This window comes from Heliconius melpomene, chromosome 15 (assembly GCF_056956725.1).
Source record: "Heliconius melpomene rosina isolate 202511_hmr_F chromosome 15, ASM5695672v1, whole genome shotgun sequence".
NCBI lineage: Eukaryota > Metazoa > Arthropoda > Insecta > Lepidoptera > Nymphalidae > Heliconius > Heliconius melpomene.
In genome coordinates this window covers 10,317,843-10,329,612 of record NC_140403.1, presented here as the reverse complement: position 1 = coordinate 10,329,612, position 11,770 = coordinate 10,317,843, and positions in this window count along the sequence as shown.

The following is an 11,770-nucleotide window of genomic DNA, read 5'->3' as shown; positions in this document are numbered from 1 at the left end:
TATTAGCCTACGCTGTATCATGTAATTTGCAGCATAGGAACCTGGGAACCTACCTTCCGTGAAATCTCGGAGGCATTGCGTGTTGACTGGCGAAACTCAACGCCACGCTTTGCGTCACCAGAGCGAATAACTAACTAACTAAGCGAATACATAAAAAACTTAAAATACAATTAATTAATTCTTGCATAAAATGCCGAACACAAGAAAATGGAAAAATGCCAAACACAATGATTTAACGATTTGTACTTGTGACACAGCCATAAGGAGAGACGGAACACTATTACATTTACGGTCAATATAAAGAAAAGATTATTTGATAATATGAAATTGCTATACCGATTCACAGTAGATACTGCTATGTAAAATTTTTTGCCTGCAACGTTTTCATAGTAGGTCCGTCGTCCAAATTGTAGGAATAAAAGTTTCGCTGCCAGACCTGTAACAAATGTTGAAGGGATTCTGTTTTGGCTCATCAGTTAAGGAATTTTCGCTATTTATTTATATTTTAAATTGGGTTCCTTAATAATTTAAGATTTTTACTTTATAAATTACTGAAGTTTACTTCTATGTTTGATAAATAAAACCGAGTATCTAATTAGTTTCAAGTGAGCTATTATTACGAGTTTAATAACTCTTATTAGATAACTGTGAATCAAATATAGAAAATAAACTACAATATTTTAGTTTGATTTTCGATAATAATCAGAAAAAATGTACAGGACCAATATAAAAGTATCAAGTATTTCTTTTGCGATGTAATCAGTTAACTCAGTTCTCGCCGCAGCAATCAATTTACTAGGGGTTTTATAAGGGCGTCCCACTTCCATTCCGGTTGATTACAATTGTCTCGCTGACCATCAATCCTATTTGTCCGAATATAGCTACTTTCCTGCCGAATTGATGTGTTTCTAGCTCAATTTCATGTTCATTTTACTATCCTAAAATGTACAAAACAATTTCTATTAAAATCCTCCTCCTTAGAATTATATCTTCATGAAAGGGAAAAGCAAATTAAGTTAATCTAACATATCTTGCTGATTAGGAAATAATTTCTGTATATGACATCGCCTTCCGACTCTTATATATTTTCGTTTCTTTTATGTATATTGTATACAAATTTATTTTCGTTTTAAAATATTCACATTTTGCAACTCACTAATAATGGGGTGTCAGTAAGAATGCAATGAATACCAGTAAATTGATGGAAGCGAAAAAAAAATGTTAGATATCAAGTACAAAGTATTTTATGAAAAGAACATCCTTGTAAACGAGTAGGTACGAGTATGTATGTAGTATGAGGACCGAACTTTAATAAATATGTGTACGATCGATTATTTTATGGATTAATCTCCATACCTCCACACTCTTATCAGAATTTCAATTCAATCGTGAATACAAGTGAAATGTAGACACTATCAGCCTGCTTCAATCCTATAGACGGATATTACTGTGGATTGATTTACCCATGACTGGGCACATTCAAGTAGTTATGTATCTTAACACAGCTATATTGTAATAGAAGAGAATTGACTCGAGATAGCGATTAACTTAACATATTCTCCATATAAGTATTATAATGGATAAATTTTATTATAAATGTTATACACATTTCGACACATAACATATAAGAAGTGAAATAATACTTTTGTTTTATATTTCTAATTTACCAAAAACATCAGAAAAGTGTACCTTAAAAACTTGCAATATAATTCCACTCCAGCTTTAAAGCACATGATGCTGAATAAGTCTACAGTTGCACACAATATAAGACTCGTAAAGCTTTTTCTTGTAGGTGCGTAATGACTTAATCGCTTTTAGTTAATAATACCTATACAATAATCTAGTTAATTATACTGATTAGACAATTCTTGCGAATTGTTGAAAATAGCGTTTTTCGTTTTGCAAATAATTTTCACCTCATGGTCCTACACATTTTTCTCATTATAAAATGATCGTATTCGTTATTCACAATGGCTACGAAAATAATATTCACTATCATATTTTTCATTCGTTCGCCTCGTTTAATTTAAATGTTTTACTTAAAAACCAATGCCACCGTATAATTAAACATAATTAAATAAAGCCCAAGCTTTTCAACCATTTCCAACTCTGAAGGTACCTTAACCATCAAAAGCACATTCCTGATAAATATATATTTATAAATAAAAAAAAAATGTTGAAAAAAGTTTAAAATTTAATTAAAAATTCCTTCTTAATGTCATAATAATTATATAAAATATTTTAAAAGAGCACTTTATATTTTACAGTCATATAATGCGTAATTTCGAATGTAGGTCAAAAAGGAATCTCTGCGCGCCATTTTTGCAACTTTCTTTTTGACGAGTCGAATGTGTTAGTTCTTTCAGACCAATTTTTTTTTGCCTATGTTCTTAATACTTACTTATATTGGGTATAAGGGATTTACTTGAAAACTTTGTTCACGTACGTTTTCGTTAAATGCCTTATATTGATTGCGTAGACGGCACACTGACATGGTAGAGCTAAAATGTTAGCTTGACTTTAGCTAGTACAGCAAGTTTTATAAATGTAAATTTCTTGTATATTCTTTCAATATAATTTTAAATGTAATTCATATATTTTGAACTCAAACTAGATTACGTAGGAGTAAAAAAATATAAAGGGTATTTCAGACCGGGTTCATAGACCCCACATATAAACATGTTAATCTCGAGAAAGAATGGAACAACTTACGAAAGACATTTGTGAACAATTCTATTATCTTTGTTTCGGTGAACGTTTTGAGTCCTGTAATACACAAATACTTTTAGTTTACATACAGAATAGTCCAACTTATTGTATTGGCAGAGATGTTATTTGTACTTATACTTTAAGTAAAAGAAAGTCCACTTGCCACGGACAGACGCTGTACTCTACGTCACGACGGCCTCAATGTACATGTATCGATTGTACTGAAGTATGAACCAGGCTCATTGCTGAAAAATTATAACATTAAAAAAATGATAGAAACCATGAAAACGATAGAAACCACCATTAGGTGCTACCATTTTTACGCAGTTTTACGCAATATACGTAATGTGTGTGATATATTCAATTAAATAAGTAAAGCAAGCGAGCACATTCTCCGTCAATGGGTCTCTCCGACCGAGTTTAAGTAAGTTCGCAGTTAATTTCACAGCAATATAGGGTTGTGTATGAGAAACATTCACATAATTAGTTTTTCATAAGTTTAAGATAATTAATAACTTTCTGACTATAAATAATTATTATAGTTAAAATATGTATTTTTTGTAATGCAATATACCTATTACATATTCAAAATGATTTATACATTTAGGTCAAAAACTAGACCCTCTAAACTTAGCAATTTAAAAAACAGCTGTAGTTTTAGCGTAGCGATTCATATAAACAGTATATAAGTAATAATTATAGTATTAAATTTGCAAAATTTATGAATAAAAAAAAATACTAAAACATAGATTATTTATTGAAAGAGCACCAACCCTACAACGGACTCGCTCGTTAATTAGCAAGGAAATGACGCTGGAGCCAACTCGCTCCTCCGAAGTGGAAACTTTAGTTCTAAGTAAGCGAAAAGTGATAGACCGGAAGAGGTACGAGCGTTATTGTTTGTGGGGAACGAGCGTGGAAGTAGATCGCGACGTTATAGTGTAAAGAAATCAAACACCTCGAGGCTTTTACAGAACTTATATTTCTTCCAGGGCTAAATAACATTAGGCTTCTACAATTTATATCTCAGGACTTTTACAGAACTTATACTTCTTCCAGGGCTAGATACCATTAGGCTTGTACAATGTATATCTTAAATTATAATACAATATTTTATTCTAGAGGACCACTTTCCTCTTCAGCTCCAAATCTAATAATGCGCATCAGAATTTTCAACACATCAAGCGTCGCGCTAGTTCTATGTATAAATTTTCAAATATATCTTTTTATTAAACAAAGAGGTTGATTTACAATTTTCTATAACAAATTATCGTAAATATAAAAACTATTTATATAAAATCATTACAATAGTATGTTTCGATAGTTTTGGGTTTTCAACTATTTTGATTCCATTATAATAACATTTTATTATTATGTAATATTCATGAAACACTATTCAACTTCAAAGGACTAAAATTAGTTTGAAGTTGAAAACTTTCTTTTGCATCTGCAACACAGTACACCACTGTTGAAGTTCTTTAATATTTAATACTAGCGGAAGCGCGCAGCTTCGCCTGCTTATTTGTACCCTTAGAGGTGAATTACAATAAACCATAAAACATGTGTTCAATTAAATATTTTTAAGAGTCTAATTTTTTTAATTTTACAAAAATCGGTGGCGATTTAAAGATTGTCCCATAGAATCTTTCAACCCCTTATTTACATCCTCAGGGGAAGAATTCTAGAAAACTATGAAACTTGTGTTCAATTAAAAACTTTTAAACATTTAAATTTCATTTTTTTTAAAAATCGGTGCCGATTTCATTTTTTTTCCATACAAACTTTCAACCCTTATTTCACCCTTTTAGGGTTAAAATTTTTTGAAAATCCCTTCTTAGTGGATGTCCAGATTACAAAAGTAAACATCTGTCTAAATTTCACGTTTCTACGCACTGCGGTTACGGCTGTGCGTGCGTCTTATCTCAGTCAGTGAGGACAACTCCTTTTATATACGAGTATATAGACTATGTGATCCAACATCGTATAATATTCCATTTTAATATAAAAAATACAGTCAATGAAAATATAATACAAAGTAAATCATTCGATTTTATTTAAATATCGACATGTACAAGGTATACAAGTCAAAATAACGTACCATATGAGTCATGAAGGCGCACCAAGTGAAATATGCGTAAAAACACGTGCCGTTGAATTCTCTCCCATATAAATTTTCTAAAATGTCAAGACGAGGCATGAATGTATTCACGAGTGTCGTATTTTATCGGCAAATATATAATTCTTTGGAAGTATTTGATTTATGAATACTTCGATTACCGATTCTATTCAACGCAGGTCTATCATACGGTAGGGTCTATCAGAGTATATCTTTTTTTAACGTGTTGTTCCCAGTATATATTTTTTTGACTAATTGATTACTGTAAAATAATATGCATTATTATATAAGGAGTTTTGTCATATCTACTTCGATCGTGTATAGTTGATCACGTGTGTGTGTGTAAGTACTTACTATTTTGGTTTAGTGCAGGAATATAAAGGTACAGTAAACTTAGAGCTCACGTGTTATGAGAACATAACCGTTCATACGAGCACCGACTAGATGCAGTCGAGAATGTTTAGCAACATACATAACAACTAACAATTACGTACGTTTTATTGTATACGGTATTCGTATGCTACATTTACTGTCGAGAGTCTCCTTCGGGGCAATCTATTGCTGAGCGTCACCGAAGGCGACGAATTGAATATGTATGGGCGATGAATGAAAATTCGATTTCTGCACTTTATTCAACTGGGAGACTTATTAGACTGTAGATTAGGCAATTAACTATTTATAATTTAGATATGTTCCTAGTGTACGAGGTCATCGTGGCTCAGTAGTACAGCAACATGTACGACATGATCGTAGGTTTGATAATCGCTGTGAACAATAGTAACTTGTCATAAATTGTCATAATTGTAATTGTCTTGACATAAATTATATTATGAGTGTGTATTTGATACATTTTGTTTCTTGTCAACAAATAAATTATTTTACATTGTAACAATCTGCAACGATATATTTAATAGCTCTATATTTTGGTTTTGAAGCAGGAATTAAATTCACCCCAGTTGCTACTTTAAAAATTTTATATATTTTTTTATCGCTGCTATTGTAGAGCTGTAAGATGGAAGTACACTTCTTTTTTTTTAAACATTGAAATTACAATTTTAAATGAAACTGGTTATTTGAATAGTTCTTCCATGGAAATACAGTAAGTTTTCAAATTATGAATATTGAAGTATTTTTTAGGGTTCCGTACCTCTTAAGGTAAAAAGGAACCCTTATAAGATCACTTTGTTGTCGGACGTGACAACTAATTCATCTTATAAGGGTTCTAAAAATATAAACTCTATAAGAGTGGCAAAATTTAATATTAAAGCCACTAGTTCTAGTGAGGTATTAAATGAAAAGGCGCTGACTAAGCTAAGCTTGAATTTCAAAAAAAAATTGTACGGAATCCTCAGTGGGTGAGCCAGACTCGCGCTTGTTCAGTATTATTACTTTTAAGATTGCCAGTATTATATGACGTTATAAAAGTATTTTATAACGGATAAAATGGCGGCAATTTGGACTTGATGAAAAATCCATGATAGTTAAAATACATTCGAGATATATTTTAACAATATTTATAGAAGAAGTGGTCTGGAATGAAAAAGTGCGGCGATGGATATTGAATGGAATGAATATAGCGGTACAACGATTATTTGTATATGAACTTAAATACCTAATCATTTAGAAATGTAGCCTGTTTTATACAATTTCTTAATTACATAATTTTGTTGTAGTAATTTTTATTTTTCAATATGTATTTTTATTAAATTTTCTTAGCATATAAAATTTCAACTAACGGTTAACAGACGGTACGTTGTACCTCGACATTATATTATCTATATATATAAAAGGACTTGTCCTCACTGACTGAGGTAAGACGCGCGCACAGCCGTAACCGCTGTGCGTAGAAACGTTAAATTTGGACAAAAGTATACTTACGTAATCTGGACATCCACTAAGAAGGGATTTTGGAAAATTTTAACCTTAAAGGGGTGAAATAGGGGTTGAAAGTTTGTATGGAAAAAAAATTAAATCGGCACCGATTTTTATAAAATTTGAAATTTAGATTTTTAAAAGTATTTAATTGGACACATGTTTCATCGTTTTCTAGAATTCTCCCCTTAAGGGTGCAAATAAGGGGTTGAAAGTTTGTATAGAAAAATCTTTAAATCGCCACCGATTTTTATAAAATTTGAAATTTAGACTTAAAAATATTTCATTAAAACATGTTTCGTGGTTTATTAAAATTCACCCCTAATTAAGCAAGCGAAGCTGCGTGCGTCCGCTAGTAATAATATATGTACGTTTAGTGAGTACTCTTGTTATGATATTAGCTAAAGGTGCACCTGAGTCGTTTAGCAATATCATATTTTGTACACTGAAAATTATGAAAATAGAATTTTGAAACTAAGCAATTCTTTATTTATTTTGTAGAAATATTTTTAATATACACTGTTATTAGTGTTTTAATATCCTATGGGATAGATTTTTAATTTAAATGAGTTTTAAAGTTGCCTGCTTAATTATTTTCAAATTCACTTTTAAGCTACGGTCCCTGCATACATACCTTTTTCGCCTCGTCCACTGTTGTCTTATGTGAAAATACATGCCCTCTGGGGGTCTTTATGTTTATTACCTGACATTCCTCCCGTATCATTGATACTGAGTTCTAGAAGATCAACCGGGGCTTCCCCTTAGTTCACTAATATCGTCGGCTGTGGGCTTTTTGCAAATATGAAAAGTTAATCCAGATTTTTTTGTGTGTGTTACAAGATTCATGTATCGAAATAAATGGAAAACTAATTTATGATATTAATATTCAACTACACTCTCATATCATGCAGTAAACACTTAAACAATCCACCTAAAAGTGATGTGGTTTTTACTATTACAAAATGTTTACTTGAGTGCATCATTCATACAAAAGCATTATAATGTCATTGAATAAAAATGAAATCTAGTGCGCTTTTAAACAGGACTGAAAGCTGAATGCCAAGTTGTAACCCTCTCGTCAAATCCTCTCTCGTGAAATCTCTTTTCATTCACGAATAAAAAGGCTGTGTTGGATCATTCTTAGTTTCCAGTCCAGTCCACATTTATTTTCAAATAAATAGCTTTATGAAAGCTAAATTACGAGAAGACAAATATATAATGTGATTTAGAGCTCGATTAACATATAATGAAAATATGAAAATATATAAATATTCAGAGACAAAGCAACCAGACTTTCATTATTTTATAAAACCTGGAAGTTTCTGTGCACACCCAACACCGGTAAGTACTATTAAGTATCTTGGGTGGTGGTTACAAGGTAACTAAAGTTCAAAAACTGTATCTAACTTCCGTTAAATTATAACGCGCATAACCGATCGTAAATATTAAATAGCATGACAAGCGTCATAAACATTTTAAAATTGTTTTTTCTTAAGGAAAGGTTTACTTTTCCCAATTAATAAAGAAATCAAAGATTACGAAACAATTCGTGTAAACTATATGTTAATATTTTGTGCCTTATACTTTTGTGATGAGGAATTTATAAATTCATAAATAATAAAATATGTAATTTGGCAGACCAATAACCGCCGGAATGTGCCGCGGTCCTCTGGCGTCACGAGCTGGTATTATAAAAGTTCTTGCACGCTATTTACATAAAAAATGAGACGAGCGTCCATGGTGACCCGCTTAAATTAAGGCTTTTGAACTTTAATTTTGCATAATTTATACTAACTCACATAAAAAAATATGTAATATTTAATATTTAGAATATTATTTTTTTTGGCTAATGTTTCATTAGTAGTCACTCAGCTTCAAATTGTAGAAGAATAAAATAAGATAATTATTAGTATTTACTCCACATTGGAATTTATGAAATTTATTTCGAAATATTATAATCATTAAAAGCTGCCTGAATTGAATCAAACTAATAGCTCTCAAACTAGCACCAACAATGTACAACAGAACTACGAGTATACCGCGACGCCGTTACTTGCGAGGACCGCGCCGTACTTCACTGGAACTGAAACTTATAATTAACTAGCGACCCCCTTGCGGCTTCGCCCGCTTTTACTACTGGATTATTCATATAATGTATGCTTGCAAAGCACTTAAGATAATGTGAAAATTAATTAAACTCTACTGCAACCTGCATTTTCGTAGTTTCAATAAGGATTTTCTAATTGTTTTACTCGGCAAGGATTTTTTAGTAGGTACCGTAATTTTAAATCTGTGCTACTAATCTTTTCAAGTACTTATTAAAATATATTTAAATGACTGTTTTTAGATAGTTAAATGACTATTTTTAAACGGAAGAAATTATAAACAAAAACCTACCTACTAATAACTACTACAAAAATATGAAACCAAATATATCGCGCTGAAATAATACATTCAACTCCGATTATCCAATACGTGCAAACGCATCTAAATCTTCGTTGCTATAGAGGCAGGCGGGTTTTTTTTTTCGAGCTTGTGGTTAATGCTTAAGAGGGTATTCTGTCCCTGATGAAAAGCAAGCACTACGTGGCTGTTTGTGAGGAAAATTAAATAGAATGCATTGGCCGGGAATCAAACCCGGGCCGCCCGCGTGGCAGGCGAGCATTCTACCACTGAACCACCGATGACTGCTCATGACGCGCTTGTATAAGCAAAACGTCGCGGGGCGCGTTTCGCAGCAAGGATATTTTAGTATTTTAACAACTTCTAAAGTACTTATTAAAATGAAAAACAGTAAAAGACAGTTTTGATCTATATTAAATGGCCAACGTAACTAATATACTTGTTTATATGCTGAGAGTAAGGGATAAGTAAAACTTGAGTCGGCACAGCTGATGAGTCAACGGCGTGATGTGTCAACAGTTAAATGCGTTTTTCTCTAAAACTATTCGCAATTTCGAAATAGTGTAAACAGTAAATGTTATCTTCGTTTAACGTAGAAAATTAATAAAGTATTTTAAAGGATAAGGATTAATATCATTATGGAAAAATATCCCTCACAATAAAAAATATATTGAAATAACTATTTTTAGACAGAAATATGATCACTACACGTTATCCTTAAAAGATAAAAATATGCTCTCGCGGACTTTTTTATAGATCTTATTAAGAGGAACAATACTCTAGTACATTTTTTTCATGTAGTACTTACCATTAAAGCAGCGCATGCGCGAAAGTGTCTCAACGGGTAGGACTTTAGACACATTTATCGTATTTATGTTAATTTACATAAGAATGTACAAATAATAAACTATATATAAACCTTCCCTGAAAAATACTCGACTTAATGGTGAAAACCGCATAAAAATCCCTTGGGTGGTTTAGAAGAAGAAGAGTTAGAAAGTTCAGACAGACACGAAAAGCGACTTTGTTTTATAAGATATAGGATTACCCGTCACGTGCAGGTCGCGACAATTATATATTATTAACTATGTTTGTGTCGAAATTGCTTCGAACAACTTGTCTCATTTAGTCTGTACAAGACTTAATTTATTGAGTATGCTTTTATATTTTTATCTCTAAATATAAATTTTGATAAAAATGATATTATTAGTTCACGTTATCTAAGACAAGAAAAAGTTACAAATTCAATTTTTACGAGTTTTAGTATGTAGTTACTTATTGTACCAAATAAAATCGTAAACGATACTTTTCAAATATGGAATATTATAGTTACATTAGAGTTAAAACAAACGAAAGCAGAAACTCCCTAAGAGCTTATATAAATTACTTAATTTTGACATTTCTCTTTTAGGTTTATCATAAGATAAGTTCATGTCATTTTATATCACGCTTAGACACGACGATCCCAATGGATTTTTTTAAATTAGAAAATTAAAATAGCTTAAAGAAAAATACAGCCAAATTTAATATAGAGAAGGCTCTCGGGGGACGGTCTACAGCCCTCTGGTGTCACACACTGATATTATGAAACTTTCTTCAATCTACATAAAAAATGAGCGCAGGGTTCGTCCGCTACTAAATAGAAACCTTTTATAATGTTACTTTTGCATACATATCCGTATTAATTATATAACCTATTGTAGAGATGCACAATGTCGACACCATTACATGTACCGATTGTTGTATTCAAATCACGTCCAAGGGAATAATTATGTTTATTGCTATCTGATTAGATGACGTAGGTATATTAGGTAAAGTACTATAATACTACTAACAAATAATATTTTAGCCCATTTTTTTTTTCATCAGCCTATCGCCGTCCACTGCTGAATGTAGGCCTTCCCCATCAAACGCCAACCATCCCGGTCTTGGGCTTCTCGCATCCATCCGGTGCCAGGCGTCCTACACTACGCTTGCCTAAGCGCGGTCTCCACTCTAGCACGTATCGGCTCCATCGACCGTCGGTACGTCTTTTAGCACATACGACGAGTAAATTAGTAAAGCTGAAAGTGTTTTAATTTATTCCAGAAAAAGATTTTTTTAATCAGACGCTGGAAAGTTTTACAATTTTTTCTGTACCGGAAGCCAGATCGGTTAATGTTGTTGGTACATGAATATGCTTTGAGAAAGATATTAAAACTTTTTTCTTAATTACATCTTGGATTATTAATTAAGCAACCTATGAATATCTACGGATAAAGTAAATAAAAAGCTATCTTTATTTATTTAAGAATTCATATTTTTATTAAGCATAAAAAATAAACACAGTAATTCATTATACAAAAGCAATGTTCATTTTATGCCTATTATCGTATAAAAGTGAATTTTAATGACGCTTCAAGAAAGAGAATTAGAGAATACAAAAGTAACGACGTGGTACTAAATTTATAATGGTTTGTAAATACGGTATTAAATAAAGTAATGTAGACTTAACAAGACATTGCTAATAAAAATTATGAAAGTCCGTAATTTTAGCCAATTATATTTTTTCTTTCCAACGATTTTGCGAGAACATTTCCAATCAATACAGCGCTTGAGATGCTTTTTGACGAATTTCCTTTGTAATCGTATAAGTAATATGTTTGAGCTTTTCCTACTCAAATAACGTTC